The following is a 17079-nucleotide window of genomic DNA, read 5'->3' as shown; positions in this document are numbered from 1 at the left end:
CTTACCTCCCTTTCTGCCTTCCTTATCTCAGAGCAGCTCTCTGTCTTGAGCCCCAGACACCAACATGTACTTTCTCAGAGACCTAAGATCATCTGCTCTTGTTTCTAAAGTCCTCCCTCCTTATGCTAATGTTAAAAATTGTCCCCAACAGAGAGCCAATGTGTACATAGGACTCACCTCATGTGTTTTCCTTTTCTCAAGAACCCCAGTAGGTTCTATGCCTGAAAACAGTGCCTGTCCTAATATTTTTATGCCTTACAACTGTTTGTGGTAGAGAGGTGACTCTGGCATCAGACACTTCAACTGGTCAAAAGTGAAAGTCTCTCTGTGTGTATATTTGAAATGCATAATAAAAAGAAATATCAAGAAGTAATAATCATAATCAGATTCCATTAATTTTAATCTAATTTAAACTGGGAATATTTTGTGTTTTATAGATAATATGTAGATATTATGATTTGACAAATTTCCATCAGATGTGTCTATTATGGCTTTTGCACTTGGATGTGGTAGGCAGGGAGATCCTTGTGTGGCTAACAGCTCCTCGAGAATTTAGCATGAGTTGAAGGGTCTTGTTTAACCCTGAGACTGAAGTGGCACCCCCTTTCTCCACCATGGCTGATGTTAGGACTGTCAGCAAAAGAGTCTCTGAAAAAGAGTTCAGTGTAGATAAACTTCCTATTTTCGTGTTGCCCTGTTTACTTGGCCACTAGCTGAGAAGATACCAGCACTCAGGTGCTGGACACCCTCGTACTAGTTTTTCATAAACATATCCACTATAGTACTTTGAAGAAATGTGCAAACAAGGCCTCTGGTCTTGAGCTGGGATTCACAGAGATGTCTACATTTTGAAGATAAGTTACAAATGGGCCCATGGTAACAGGGGGAGGAAAGAAAGAGGAGAAGAAGCTCTCCTCTTCTCAGGTGTTGTCCTTGAAGGATTAACTTGCCCAAAACAGTGAAAGAAAAAGCTGCTTTTATGTGAACTTCTGCAGACTGTGAACTTCTGAGCCCCTCCCCTTACTTGCTGGGTATAAAACTCTGAAACTCCCTGAACTCGGGGTTCAGGGGATTAATTGATTACACCAAAAGCTGTGCCCCCAGAACCTGGCTGCAGCCAAATAAAACTGTTTCCTGCTGTCTTCGGTGCCTGGCCTCGTTTGTCCCTACAACAAGACAGTTTCCTAGGATGAGGTGAATGATTCCTTTAGTCCTAATACTAGACTGTGGATTGGCCAAACTTGAGAAGCTAGGATTATGGTAAAATGAGTAACTTAAAGAGAGGTGACTAAAAGGGCAGGGGAGAGGGAGAGAAAAGGGAGAGAGATGACTTCAATAGTAAGAGAGCTTAAAGTACAGATACAGAATGTAGTTCCTGTCACATTTCAGGTGCTAAAGGAGTGTGATTTAGAGGAGAGGCAGCTATTTATTTTAGTTTCCTGAACTGTGTGAGGTGAGAGTGTGCCTGACATCCCAGGATACTATAAACCACCATCTAACCACTGAGTCACACATGAGCCATTTGGGAAGCTCTTTATTAAATGTTCTTTTCTCTTCAGTGGTCAAACCCGGCCTCTCCAAGGACAACCTAATGGACCAGCCACATTTCAAGCTGAAACCTAATGAATGCAATGCAGTTTTAAAAGAGTTCATGTTTAAATCTCTCTCTCTCTCTCTCTCTCTCTCTCTCTCTCTCTCTCTCTCTCACACACACACACACACACACACACACACACACACACACACATCTATAAAGACCCCATTAAAAAGATGCTCATGCTTCCAAGCACACTGAAGACAGTCTACATTGTTAGCATTAGTGAAAGGAAATGCTAGCTCTCTACAGTTAATTCATTTCAGGTAATTTAGTGTCCTATTTATTTTTTCCTATTAAAATGCTTAGACTTTTGGTCCAGGCAGGAGGTAGAGCTCCTGATTCTGAGGGGTGTTTGGTAAAGAGGGAAAGGCAGGTCTCTGCCTGGGCCATGGAGACTTGCTAGGGTTAGCCCGAGGCCCGGGTTGAGAAGGGAGAGTGTGGAGAGTGTAGCTGAATACCTGGGTATAAGTGAAATTTCCCCATTCTGACCCATCATCACAGCCCACGTGGGGTGGTGCTTCAGGTTCAGACTTTGGGAGTCAGAAGCACCAGATTACAGCCCTAATTCTGACAGAGACAAATTAACTTGGCCTCTTGGGGAACAGTTTCCTCTTCTGCAGAATGTGGCTTATCACTGTAAGGACCTCTCAGAATTCATGTGGTGCTTCAATGAGGTTATGTGTGAAAGGTCCCGAGCCCAGCTCCTGAGGACCCCAAGTGTCGGTAGAGGCAGAGGTTCTGATGACAAAGCATGTCTCCTCCATAGGTTCTCTGGAAGTCAGCACATGACTAATCAAACAAAGCCAAAGCAGGTGGTTTCGACGTGTTAGATGCTAGTGGATCACAGGTGAGGGATGAAAAATGATCCCCCCTTCCCACCTCCGGGTGACTGCTGGAAGAGGTCAGCACAGATGCCCCTGAGTTTGAGGTCACCACATTATAAGGAACAAGAGGAGGGAGTGAATGGTGGGGCTAGAAAGAAAAAGCCACTTCTCCCCTCCCCAGTTAAAGCCATTTCTCTGTAGCTGAAAGGACTCTGTCAGTCATTCTCCTGGGTCAAAACACGGACATCCCCTCACAAAATGGTGTGAGGGGGAGCTGCCTGGTGACCAGGAGAGTGGACGGAGAGTAGCCGTTCTCCTACTTCCGGCCCTTCCCCAAACTCCACGGGCATGGGGAGTAGGGTGCATGTGGATCCCACAGGACCCAGCTCAGAGCACTCAGGGACCCCCATCAGTCCTCACCCCAGATTGGGGGCAGTGGAGGACAGGGACAGGCAGGGTGCAACTCACCACTGTCCAGGCCTGAAGAACCAGGCCCCTTCTTCCCAGTGGCGTTTGGAAATAAAATTAGAACCTGAGGCACTGTCCACGTCCCGTGTTTCTATGAAAAAGCAGCAGTGTGCTAGTCCTCGTGAGATCTCCAGGGAAGCCGGGTGGATCCTAGTGCTCTTAGTCATCTCTTCCTGAAGGTGCTGTGTCTCCTCTGCAAGTCAAGCCAGGAGTCCTCTTGGCGCACCCCTGTCTTTCTGTGGGTTGGAGACACAGCGTGTGAAGGTAGGTTGTTGTGAGTCTCTTGAGCTTCTTCCAGAGAGTTGCCAGGTGTCTTCAGGAAGCACACACCACTTACTGCGGCCCACTCCCTCCGCCTGGGCCCCTCTCCTCCGGCATCATGTCACATTCAAATCTTGCCTGCTAGAGGGAAAATTTAAAAATATGGTATGTGATAAACAAAATTTTGCTTTTTAAAAGAGGATTTTAGAAAACGGGACAAGAAACTTCAAAAATTCCTCTTCCCACTCTGCTCCACCTGTGGCGGTGTCACTGAGGCTGAGCTCTGAGGCGGGGACAAGCCCTGGGAAACCCAAACCCAGCGTGTGGCAGGTTTGCAGCGACCAGACCCCTCTCAGGGAGACTGGCAGGTGCTTAACAGCCAAGTTGTGACAGTGGGAATCCGCGAACTGGCTGAAGGAAACGTGTGACTTAGAGACCAGGGGAACTCACCCCTTGGTGCTGGGCGGGTGGGAGCCTAGGCCAAGGCCACGGAGTGCTATATCTGGGACATCTGAAATTCCCCATGAAAGGACCAGTCATAAATCTCTTTGGGATGTCACAAACTTCCAAAGTGAAGGAGCTCGCTCAAGTGTCTCAATCAGAAGATGTTTTTCATGGGGCCTGAAGAACAAAGAGAGAAGCCAGCCACCCCGCTGCGGCTCTCCTGCCAGCTCCAGGCGCCAGGCGGGAGCCACAATGCAGAGGCCAGCAGTGACCTCAGTTCTGCAGTATCAGCCAAGCCTCAGAGCCTGCGGCCTCGACCTTGACCCCTTGAGTGCCTGAAGTCAGGCTGGGGCTCCACAGGGCTGCGTAGCCCAGCCTCTGAGGAGGTCAGAGGTGGAAACTTTATGGACTCACTGTGGGATTTTCCAATTGGGAAGCCAGGATTTTTTCCTCCCCGTATGTTACAATAATAAAAAATAATTACTGCAGCTATTGAATTTTTATGCTAACCACACCAGGCCCAGACATCTGCGTTAAACTAAGCTGGAGAATCTTTAGTGGAGATTTTTCCACAGCTGCAAAGCTCTGCAAAAACTAGGAAATGGCCAACAGCTGCTGTAGCTGCAAAAGTATTACAAGAATGAAGACCTTTCAAATAGAAATGGCTGATTATGCATATCAAAAGGCCTTAATGAACAGCGGTTTCTTTTGGATAACACCACAGAAATGAGTAACAAGCCATTAGTTAGAACTATGAAGATAAAACTTTTCATTAATCATCTTGAAGCTTGGAGGAAGAGGTGGAGGGAAAGGGGTGGGCCCTTGTGAGATTTGGAAGATTATGTTCCAATTGAGAGCAGCCCAGGGAGGGATTAGCAGCCCAGCTCCTGTCAAGAGGAGCCATCAGCTGCAGGAGCTCTTTCCTAACCGAGGGGCCAATTTCCATGCTGCTTTTTGAGTATGTTGCTTAGTATTTTGGAAACTAAGAAACAGCACAACGGCTGCCTATACTCATGGTAGCCGTAGAATAGACATGGCACTCGTGTCTTGGAGTAGAATTTTAAGTTAAATCAGAAATCACCTTTTGTAAAAGAGCACAAGTTTGTAATGTCTGTGGAGTTGTCTCTGCTCTCCTTGTTGTGTGCACCAGGAGGTGACCAGAATTTGCACCGGCCAGAACAGAAGGGCTCTAGGTGGAGAGGTGAAGGCCAGTCCCTAGAGGCAGGGCCACCCTCGCCCACAGTGGAATCCTTTCATTTTTCTGGGTCACCATTATCCCAGGCCCCGTGAGATCTTTTAGGAGGCACTAGAACCCATGGGGGTGGGAGAGGTGATGTGTGTTGGCAAACCTTGGATTGGTGGAGCAGGCTGGCAGGCTGCCATATCGGGCGGGGTTTCCACATTACTGGGGGACATTGCTTCATTCTAGAAAAACCTGCACCTGTGCTCTCAAGGCCTGCAACTGATTGGATGCGGCCCACCCAACGTTATCTAAGTTCATCTTCTTTCTAACAGTCAGCAGCTATAGATGGTAAGCACAATACATTAATGTGTGGCCAAATAGCTAGGCACTGTCAACCAGCCAAGCTGCCACGTAAAATTAATCATCACACTTGTATTCACTTCCAAAATAATTCTACAACTCTTTGACTTTCTAAAGGAATAAGGTCCTTAGAGCCACCACACCAGGCTGAGTTGTGAGCAGGCAGCAGGGTGTCAAATTGGTGGGACACCAGGGTATTCGTATCACATCAAGAAGTGGAATGATGTCACTTCCCTGGGTCCAAATTTTAATAAACCTTCTAATTACTGGAATATTGAAAGGACACAATAAAGACTGTTTGGGGCTGAAAGATTAATGCCACTTGAATTCCGTACAGCCTTCCCCTGGCTGGAGCCGGGACGTGCAGGTGTGGAGGCCTGCCACGGGTTTGCTCACTGAGCATCCATTTCGGTGTCGGAGGGAAGCCCCAGGTAGAAAGGCGGGCTGGGAATCCTGCTGACGTCCCTGGGGCATCAGAGCCAGGGCAGCCTTGTGCCGTGGCCACCCGCTTGCTGAGGGCAGCTGCTCAGGGCTTCCCAGGACACCTGTTTGGCCAAGTGCCTGCAGTATTCAAAAGACAGGGTGCTGGGCCCCGAGCCCCAGCCAGCCTGGGCCTCTGCCTGCAGGGGTTGTGCTCTTGTCCCTGAGCCCCCGTGGGTCCCCCGCCTTCCTTCTTGCCTAAGTTGCCAGCTTCCTGCTGAGTTTGGAGCTGGTGAAGGGCTGACAGCTCTCTGATTGGGACACCCATTGCTTAACTTCTGGATTGTTGGTGCCAAACCCAGCACAGAGCTGATTGGGGGGATTCCGTTTTTCTTCTCTGGAACAGCCTGTGACTCTTGATCTTGTCTCTGCTGTTGAAGCCCCCTCCTTCCAGAGCGAGAATAAATCCCATGTCTTCAGTGAAGCTCTCCTGGCTCACTCTAGCCAGGGCGCGTCCCCCTCCTCACGTGCCCTGGAGGCCAGATTTCTTCTATTATTCATCTACAAACCTCTGACCTGGTTACTAATTTTTCAGTTTCAGCTTTTATCTCTTAGTTTCCCCCCTTCAAAGCTAAGCCCATTGGTCACATTTATTCAAAACCTGCACCATACTGTACACCCCACTCCCACAAACACCACCTCCCCATCAGTCTGTGAACATGTGTCCTCAGAGCAGAGATTTAGGAAATGCTGAGAGGTGCTAACTACTTTGCAAACTAGTACACAATCATTTGACACATCATAATGACAGCTTTTGCAGTATGGACGTTTACTCAAAAAATGTTATTTTCATGCAGTTTTACTACTTCAAAATTTGACTTATTGAGCAATTACTGTGTGCCAAAGACTACCCAGGATTCTTTGTATAGGTTTTCTCATGAAATCTCACAACAACCCTACAAGGTACAAATCCATGCACGTTTTCTAAATGACCAATTGTAATTCAGAATAGTTAAATAATTTGCAGTTAATAAATTATGGGATGGGGTTATGTCTGTGTGCGTCTACTAATAGCAGTACACAAGGTACAGTGTAGGGCAGGCCAGGAGACAGGAGCAACTCCACCGTTTCCATGAGGAAGGTAGGACAATGGGGAGGACAGGTTGGGCCGCGTGTCAACTGGAAGTTGGGTGAACTTAGATGAAAACTTAAAGTCATTTCAAGCAAGACGTCTTCATTTCTTATTCTGCAAAATGGGGGTAAAAATAATTTTTGTACCTAACACAGAGGATCCACCTGGCAGAAAGGGTATAGTTTCAGGAGTTATTTAGAATCATATCCTGTTTGGCTTCATGGAGCATTCTAGATTTCATACCCTACTCAAAGGTTTCAAAGTCAACGTGAGATTTGATATTTGTCAATTTTTTTTTGTTTTGTTTTATATGAAACCCACATCTTGGGGCTGGGGTTGTGGCTCAACCTAGAGCGCTCGTCTAGCACGTGCGAAGCCCTGGGTTCGATCCTCAGCACCACATAGAAATAAATAAAAAACAAAATAAAGGTAGTGTGCATAACTACTTCTAAAAAATAAATATTTAAAAAAACCCCACATCTTGATGTTCAGAGGCGGAAACCCCAGACACACGAGTCACAGGGGCGGGAAGCCACTTGCTCCTCAGTTTTCCTCTCGGGCTTTCTTACAGCCCTCTCTGCGTGACACAGAGGCCACCAAGGTTCTGTCATTTCATTTTAGGTTTTAGTGTATTGTTATTGGGATGCCACTTCTGAAGTAGCACCCGTTTGAATTGATAGGGTCTGTCATATTGACATTAACATAATTGTGTTAGTTTATGTGACAAAATATCTGAAAAATATCAACTTAACAAAGGAAGGGTTCTGTCTTGGCTCATGCTGTCAATCATAGTCACTAGCCCTGACCACTTGGACCTTTGGTTGCGGTACATCGTGGCAGGAGCAGATGGCAGAAGAAGCTGTCCACCTCATGGTGGCCAGGAGAGAGGAGGAGGGGCCTTCTCTAAGGCAAGAGTGAGTAGGATGTGCGTGTCTCTCACCTCTTTCCAGAGATGCTTCTCTGGTATTTTTCAATGATAACACTTAAAACACGCTCCCTCTCTACTTAGAACAGTGCTGATAGAACCCAGTTTCCATTTGTACTGACCAGTGGCTCTTTTAGGGCAACTGTGCAACTCCATTCTTCACTCTCAATAGTTCTGATTCTTGGGCTTTCCAGGGGCTGATGCTCTTGTGCCACCAGACCAGCAGCAGGTCAGAACCAGCCAATTTCCTTATATACACGGATACAGGGAACCAGATCACAGTATTTTGTCCAGGGTACCTTGCCCCTGCCTCCGGGCCTGTGCTGCCGGCCCTCCCTGTCCCCCGGTCCCTGGCCTCCTGGCCTCCTGGCCTCCTTTGCTGTCTTTCCCCTGCCCTGGAGAGCCAGCCCTGAGTGCTGATTGGGCAGAGCAGACTCTCCCTCTTTGGCTGACGTGCCCCCTACTCTGTCTGGTACAGACATGTAGCAGGCTTGGTCCTCCCAGCTGAACAAGGGAGGGAGGGAGGCAGTGTGCTGTGCGTGAAAATGTGAGCACGCTCCAGCCACTCTCCCACGCTGCCTGCCATCTTCACCTCGACTCAGACCGGGCCAGGAGGACAAGGACAAGGCACCCCACGAATTGCCTGGGGCGTTAAGCACTTGGCTCTCAACTGTCTTGTCCTTCAGTTGAGGAATAAAATCACAAAATGTTTACTGGAAAAGCACCCTATGCACTCGAAATCACACACCAATATAATGCACTCCCATGTCCATTAAATACAATAACCACAGAGGATGGAAAACAGACAGCATCTGTCGTCGCAAGGTCTTGGTGCTGATCCGATGGAGACAGGAGACCACACTTTCTGGAGGGCTCTGCTCTGCCATTTTGAAACGAAAGTAGAATCGTGATCGGATGTATTTAGAAAAGGGAAATGGGGAACAGACGAGGTACTTTATAAATAATAATAAAGACGCATCGGGTTAGCCTCCAGGGCGGGTAAAGTCGGAACAGAAGTGAGTGTGGTAGCCACTCAGCTGTGGTGCAGAGACTCCCTAAGAGGGCATTCCACACCCAGGTCCCTGCCTGAGTCAATGTTGGCATCTGCCAGCGTCAGGGTGGTCCAGCCAGGGCCCAGGAGAGGCTGGGATGAGGGGGCAGGATGCAGTGGGCCAGAGGCAGCCTTCCCTTCCAAAGGAGACTGGGAGACAGAAGGAGCTCACGTAGGAAATATAAAAGCATAAATATTTGGAAAGGGAGTATCAGTCAGGATGGAGGGTCTTGTAGATAGTTTAAAAATCTGACAGGGGTCTCTTACACAGCCCCAGGCGTGTTTATTCGGATGAAAATGGTGGTGGTGGTGGGAACCAACAGCACTTGCTCTGTTTGGATTTTTAAATTAACTCCTAAATATAGGGTCTTATATTTTGAATGTTGTTTGTGTTGCAAATATCTAAGTGAAAAGAACACCCAAGGAGTGTTTCAGCACCATCTTGCATTAGGGTTAGCATTCAGTTCTGCCTTCACTGTAAAATTCTCTGCTGTATTCTGCCTGATTCTAACTAACAACTTAGACTACTGTGTTAACTGGGAATGTTTTCCACCTCAAGCAACAGAATCCCTGCACCAAAAGTGACTGAAACCATAGGGCGGTTGTAAGTACTCCACACAGCAAGACTTCACAGAGATAAACTTCCAGGTTTGTGCACATTCTGGTCTTCAGGGGTGTGGATTCCTTTTGTCTTTGTGTTCCTCAGTATTGGCTTTCTATCCTTAGGCATGTCCCTCAACTTGGCAAAGTAGCCGCCACAGCTCCAATATTGCATTCCTGTACAGGTAAATTTAATATAGGAAGGGGATATATCTAATGAAAAAAGAGATTTCTTCTTACAACAGAAGAGACAGAAACATGTCCTTTTAAAAATAAGTTGCAATGGCAGAGGAAAATATTTCCTGGTAGACTCCTCTCTACCACCTCACAACCAGACTTGGGGAAAGTAGCCAGGGTTAGATGCAAAGCAGTCTGGGATAAGGTACCCGGCAAAGAGGAAAGATTGTCATGATGGCCTGAGGCAATGACCCACCGTGGTCTAGAGTAGAGTGGAACCAGGCTTTTGTTAGCAAGGAAGGAAGACAGAACCACTACTGGTAGAAGATTTTACCACAATGGAATAATGCAGCCCTCAGGTTTTAAATTCCAGTGGAGCTATTGGTGCCAATCCAATAATGAGGACACGGTTTTGAGAAAAAGGAAAAAAGAATGTTTATTGCTTTGCTAGCAACGAAGAAACACAGAGTCTTCTGTCCCAGGGGCTGTGATTCTTCCCATCAGCAGGAACAGGGGGCATTTATAGAGGTGCCTCAAAGGCTACATGCCATGTGTTCTCTGTTGGAGTGGTCACTCACTTGTTAAGGTGGGAGAAGGTCATTTCTGAGATCTTCTGGTGCCATCCCCAAAGTCTGGATGACTTTGTTCCTGTGGTGGGTGTGTGCTCAGGACAGATAAATCTGTCTAAAATGGGGAAGAAAGGTGATCCTGTTTCCCCTGAGATGAGGGAGGGGGAGAGGTTAGGGAGGAGCAGGGAGAAAGGAAGAGACAGAAACATGTCTGTTTTAAAAACAAGTTGCAATGGCAGAGCAGCAAGGGCTTCATTCAAAGCATAAAGTGGACACTGGTACAGCCCCCTGTATTTGGCTGGCATTAATTACATTAGATTTAGTCCTGAAGATCCCTTCCTACTTGAGTCCTATTAACAAGTGTGGAGATGGAGGGCACAGCACCAACAGCCTAACCTAGGGTGGTGCACTCTTGAAGCAAGAGCCGGCCTCGCCCACAGCAGCTGAGCTTCCCTTAGTCCCAGGAATCCCCCATCCAACAAGGTGCCACACCAAGCTGGAGCCAGTTGGGCTGCCTCTGACGGTCACTTCCTGTTGCCATACACCCCTTCTGTCGGCTGTGTGTCAGGGCTGGTTGGCTATTTTGTGGCTCCAGGTTCTTAGGATCTGTTCTGGTTTTGAGGGCTGCCTGATTCTGGAATCATGAATAAAAGCCATTTGAAATCTTTCAACTCTGTTGTAATTTACTTTTGACATGAAAAATAAACTTTATGTTCCCCAAAAGCTGATCTTTCAGTAAATGGTGTTTGTGATGGAATGCAATAGTTATCATTTAACAGAATTTGAAACAAGAGGAAAGAACATTGGATTGATGCAATGGACCAATAATAAAAGACGGAAGGGGAGTTTAGTAATCCATGTACCAAATATCTGCATATTTTTTGAGCCTTGAACAAGAATTCAAATGAATTCGAATGGATTAGCCATATATGTTTCAGCTTCAGTTATTTATTCTTAAAAGACAATGTGATGATACATTTGGGATAAACCTGAGAAACAATGTAAGTAGTTATTTCATAAGTCTGCAGATTAATATTGACATAAGACAAGGAAACCAAATGGCTTGTAGAACTGCTAATGAGTAGCTGATCTCATGGACTAAGTGCAGCCCAAAGAATCGAGATGTAAGTTAGGTTGTGTGTTCCAGTCATGGAACAAGGTCTTCAGCTTGTCCCTCCACAGAAACAAGGCACATTGAACAATCTCTTCTGCATTTGGTTACAATGGTGAGTAGTCCCCCAGGTGCAAACACTTAACAAATGGATCACCATTGTGGGAAATACCTCTAAGCAATTCTTACTTTCTCTTCACCTTGCTTTCCTCAATTTTTGCCTTTCTTGCTACAGTGTATACAACTTGTAAACCACCTCCAGTCCTGTCTGATGCAGGTAATAGTGTATAAACAAACACCAAACTCAAGACACCCATCCCATGTGTGTTCAGTAATATTGTGAGTATCAAGTAATCTTTCCCCTCCTCAGGCCCTTTCAACCACTGAAAAAGTGGATGTTTGTGTACATGAAGCGTACGTAACAAAGTAATGAACAATACAACTGTGAACGTTTCACTTCCAAAATGACCATGTGAGGTGCCATATGGGTCTGCTCCTGTGCTAAGCAAGATAATTAGTGAAAATATGAAAACACAAAACTATCAAAGTCTTTGAACATTGTTCTAAGGGCACAGAGCAAATGCAGAAAACTTAAGAATATCTACCAAAAATCTATAACACAATTAAGAGTCAGTGGCATTTAAATCGTGACCCACTACCTTCCTGTCAGCTCAGTGTGACAGAATACTCCATTTCAGGTACCTGCCTGCAGCCAACAAACAGGGTCCTGCTGACTTCAACTCTCAGTTGTGGGCTGTGGTATCTTCCTGGGAAGAACAGGCTGCTAGCACCTCTCTTCCTCTGCAGCTCATGTAGCAAAGGCCCAGTTCTTTCTCCACCAATGCCCCCATCAGTCATGGCATACTGAGAATACTGGGGACCACGTTAACCCTCACTCCAGCTGGTTCATAGGCAGAGACCCCAGGCTGGGAGAGAAAAGCAGGGAAAACCAGAAGCTACCACCCTCGCTGGCATCCTGCTCTCAAACAGGGAGGTCGTGTGGAGAAGCATGCACTGTCCTCATCCCTAGCTGAGCAACCAAGGCTCAAAGGTTTCTCTGGGCAGGAAAGGCCAGCCTTCCTAAGATCTTATTTGAAATGGAGTATGGAGAAGTTCAAATCCAAAGACACTCTCATAAGCAATGCAAGATTCAGTGAAAAGCAATTAAGAGGAGGGTTCTTAGAGACCCAAGCTAAACAGTGGACCAGCAAGGTTATGAGAGAGACCAGGGAAACAGACAGCTAAGAAGAGCCTTCCTGGGGCACAACAAACCTCAAACACTAACCTCAAAACTATCCCTGCAAAGGAATCCAAATTTAATTGAATCATTTTGTGGAGCAATTGATGCCCTAGAGTGCTGTTGAAAACAAGTGAACAGTCAGGAAGCAATCAGCGGAGCCCAGCAGCTGGGTGTGAGCAGGAAAAGAGATAGCCAAAGAAATCCCTGCTCAGGGAAACTTGACCCTGCACATTCCTAAGTCTGCACCCTCTAAGAAGCAGCAGCAGAGGATTCACACTGTGGGGGTAATGACATCTCTACAGTTATCTATCCAAATCACAAAATAAGTGAGCAAGCAAACAAGAGCAGTGACAAGAAGGCTCCGGAGGGGTCAGTACCCAGAGTTGCTCATAATAACACAAAATTATGAAACAAAGAAGTAGGAACATGTGACCCCCACAGGCTTAATACGAGGGACCAGAAAGAGCTCCTGGAGTACCAGGTGTGAAGTGGATGGAGGTGCCTGGTCCTAAGTTAGGATCAAGCTGAGATAGATTCAGACGAGCTATGGTGTCAATGGTGAGATCTAGAGCAACCACTGAGAAAACGAGTTCAAAAATAGTGAGAAATCATTCAAGGACTGAGATTACAACATTTAATGCAAAGGAAAGCAATAATGAAGCAATAAAGGGGAAAAAAGGACATGAGACAGAAAACAAAAAGTATCAGATGTAAATACAATGTTACCAATTATATGTAAGAGATTTCAACTGGATAACAATTCAGTCAAGAGGCAGAGTTGTTCAATTGAACAGAGACACAAGAGCCAACACATGCTGTTTCCTGGACATACTTCAGATTAAAAGATACAAATGGGTCCATAGTAAAAGAATGGAAAAAGATATTCCATTCAAAGAGTGACCAGAAGAAAACCAGTGGTTTCATTAACATGACTTTAAAACCAACAGAATTTACTGGAGATAGAAACATTTTGTAATGATAAGACAGTCAATTCATTCTGGAGGATGTAGCAATTACAAATGTACAACAAATACCCCTGTTTGGGTCAGCTCTGTCGCTGCTGTGATCAAAAGACCTGACAAGAAAATTTTTAGAGGAGGAAAAGTTTGTTTGGTGCTCATGATTTCAGAAGTTTCTAGATGGCCAACTCTGTTGCATTGGGCTGGAGAAGATGCAGAACATCATGGTGGAAGGGTGTGGAGGAAGAAAGCAGCTCAGAGCACAGAATTCAGGAAGGAGAGGAGAGAGAGAGAGAGAGAGAGAGAGAGAGAGAGAGAGAGAGAGAGCGCGTTCTGCTCACTAGGGACAAAATATACACCCCAAAGACTTGCCCCCAATCCTTTACCTCTAAACTTTCTTGCATTTTCTCACACATGAGCTTTTGGGGGATCCTTCTTATCTAAACCATAACATCCCCTTATCCATGGTCTGTTATCTGTAGTCAACCCTTGTCTGAAAATATTAAATTGAAAAGTCCAGAAATAAACAATTCATAATTCAGACAGACAAGGAAATAGGAGACTTTACCAAACAACATTATAAACCAACAATAACTGACAGTGGTCTATAGAAAACTGTCCGACCACAGCAGAATGTGCAGTTTTTTTTCAAATGCACAGGGAACCTTCTTGAGGACTGAGCATATGAGAGACCATAAAATGTTCCTTTCAACCCTAAAACACTGGACTAATGCAAAGTATGTTCTGACCATAACAGAATGAAATCAAGAATCAATGAGAGAAAGAATTTTGGCAAATTCACAAGTATATGTCAATAAACAACATTCTGCAAATAATTGATGGGTCAAAAACTCATAAGGGAAAATAGAAAATGTTTTCAGATGAATAAAAACGAAGACACAACACCAAAATCTGAGATGCAGCTAATGCTGTGCCTAGAGGAAAACATGTAGCTGTGAATGCCAATGATAGTAAAGAAGAAAGACCTCAAATCAGAACCTTCCACCTGAAGACACTGGGAAAAGAACAGCATACTAAACATAACACAAGCAGAAGGAAGAAAGTCATAAAGATTGGGGTGGAAATTAGTAAAATGGAGAATAGAAAAAGAATGGAGAAAGTCGAGAATATTGAAAGTTTACTTTGAAAAAACTTTTATAAATGAGAAACATTGGGCTGTGGTTCTGCTCAGTGGCAGAGCACTTGCCTAGAATGTGTGAGGCACTGGGTTTGATTCTCAGCACTGCATATAAATAAATAAAATAAAGGTCCATTGACAGCTAATTTTTTTAAAAAAATGAGAAACATCTGCTAGAAAAGATATGTATTTCAAGAAAATGTAACAAACTTTACAATCTAGAATCCCTATACATTCACAGCTTTCTGGATAAAAGAGATTATAGGATGTAAAACTGAGGTTCACAGCATAAATAATAAGTGCCTGATGTGGAGAGCATTGTAATAGCTTAAACAATAGCTGCATGAACTGCTTAGATCTTAACCAGATTCTTAGACCTTGACAAGAACAGGATACAATTCAGGCTCCAGATGGGTTACAGAGCCAGAACTCAGAGGTACTGGCCAACCCTGAGATTCTTTGATTTTACACATATCGGCAAAAGGTCCAATTTACAGACCCAAACTCTTATTAAAACTGATCCTATAAATCTGTTCTATTAAAGGGTTGGGAAATTCAGCAATATTTAATAATAACAATTTTCAAAAGTTCCAGGCATATACAATGCTATGATTTATTCAACTTAATTCGGCCAACATTGGTAGTCATTGGTGCTCTCTGAACACCTCAAGGATTCCAGTCAGTTGCTTCACTATGGCAAGTGGCACCGCTCTTAATCCCAGTCTTCTATGGGAGGAAGGTGTCGTTAAGAGCATCAGCTTCTGTAGCAGAGGCCAGGGCTTCTGCATTATCTCAGCAGCTTGCATGGAGCCTGGTGCCCACCGTAACAGCTTACTGGCATAAGAGCAACAATCTGACTTCTGAGTGCCTGCAGTGTGTCAGCCCCCTGTCATGTAGCTGTCACCTCTCCAGAGCCGGCACAGATCTGTAAGCCTGTAAATGCATCTTTGTAATCTTTGTTTTATCATCATCATCATCAATCATCATCATCACTATGCACAAAAGACTGGATGCATGCTACAGCCCTGGCACAAGCCCTCCCGGAGGTGTGAGAGAATGGTTCAAAAACACTTGGGATGAGTCCTGATGCAGCCACCTCCCAGCTATGTAACTGTGGGCAAGCTGCTTAACCTCTCTGTGTATCAGTTCCTTCTATAAAACGGGATAAATGACCATACAGTACAAATTCAACAATCTTTGTTAGAAGGTTGAATGATCCTTGCAAAGCACATAGAATGATACCTGACATAGAGCACACACTTTTTGTTTCGTAAATCAGATTAGTCAGTGAGTTAAATCTCTCCTTTACCAGGTGGAAAAATTAGTGTGCTCCACGTTTCACTGTCTTTTCTGCCCCAGGCACGGTCATCTGCTAGTAGGAAAAGGATAGTGTCTCCAACTTCCTGCTGTCCCCACAGCAGTAATGCTTCTGCAGGGGTCCCTGCCTGGGGTTTAGTCCCCTCCCAGCCCTGGCTTGGGAGAAGCCCTGAGCTTTGCTCTGCAGGAGCTGTGTGTTTTTGCCAAAGCAGAAACACACCGAGGAAAAAGGACCACCAGGACATGTCTGCCGTTGCTTCAGCCTCCTCCAGCCCAGGGCAGTGAGGGGCAGTGCACAGCATGGCCGACTCCAGCCCACCCCTGTGGTCCCTGCTTCCGTGGGGCCTCCTACGGTCTCTCCAGGGTCCTCAGGCCACAACCTCCGCCACAGTACTGCCACTTTCATTGCTGACAGTCGGTGTCCCTGCTTCAGTGACTCCGGTGGGAACCACTGACCTGTGATGTTCCTTAGCTTTAGGGTAGGTTTGCTAGAGAGACGAGACTAGAAACACAGTAAAGCCTAGATAATATCCACAAGCCCTTCTGCTGAATCCATCCTCCTGATGCTGGTGGAGCAAGAAAAATAAATCAATAAAAGAAGGTGCCCAGTTACATGGGAATTTTAGATTAAGTACCAATATTTTCTTTTTTTTTTTTTTAGTTAGAGTAATGCCATACCATATTTGAGATACTTATACTAAAAACATGTATTTGTTATTTTTGTGAAACTCACCTGTAACTGAGCACCCTGTATTTTTTGTCAAGTCCTCACGTGGAGCAGCCTGGTGTTGTCTGGGGGTGGGGTTACTGCCCCCTCCAAAGACCATTGTTTACCTGTGGGGCTATTTTCTGCCTCTCAGGGACAAGAGAGGCCAGAAGCAGGATTGTGGCTTGGCAGCTCTTAAGGGGCCATGGAGGGTCACACAGGGCGGCAATGCAATCCTGCCCTGGAACCCAAATCCTGCCTAGGTGATGGGGGTTAGTGCTTCTGCTCATCTACCTCTCCCAAAGAATTATCTAACCTGCCAAAGCAGCTTTAATTCATCATGAAATCACGAGTCTGCCTCGTTGGTAAAACACTGACCTTCCAGCAGGAAACTCATAGTGTGCAGTATCCTTTGAGTCCCCATCCCCAGGATTGAGCCACTCACAAGGCAGACTTACGTATTCATGCATACCTTCACGTTCATCTTACATGCACTCTGGCTAAGGTCAGACTGGTATGTAAGGCTGTTGGTTTTTTTGTTTTTTGTTTTTTGTTTTAAGAGAGAGTGAGAGAGGAGGGAGAGAGAGAGAGGGAGAA

The 17079-nt window shown here is 45.5% G+C and overlaps 1 long non-coding RNA gene across 1 annotated transcript in view; it reads right to left on the bottom strand.

Moving 5' to 3' along the window:
• The window catches only part of LOC308649995, a 33211-nt gene extending 16669 nt beyond the window's left edge, over window positions 1-16542 (bottom strand). The window contains exons 1-2 of the long non-coding RNA XR_014022206.1: window positions 16510-16542; window positions 2890-3291 (exon numbers count right to left, since the gene is read on the bottom strand). This is a non-coding gene — a long non-coding RNA (uncharacterized lncRNA). The remainder of the gene's footprint in view (window positions 1-2889; window positions 3292-16509) is intronic.
• Window positions 16543-17079: the final 537 nt, after the last annotated feature.

This window comes from Spermophilus citellus (genome assembly GCF_964194105.1).
Source record: "Spermophilus citellus genome assembly, chromosome: 5".
In the NCBI taxonomy this organism is placed as follows: Eukaryota; Metazoa; Chordata; class Mammalia; order Rodentia; family Sciuridae; genus Spermophilus; species Spermophilus citellus.
This window is presented reverse-complemented; position numbering and strand designations above follow the sequence as displayed.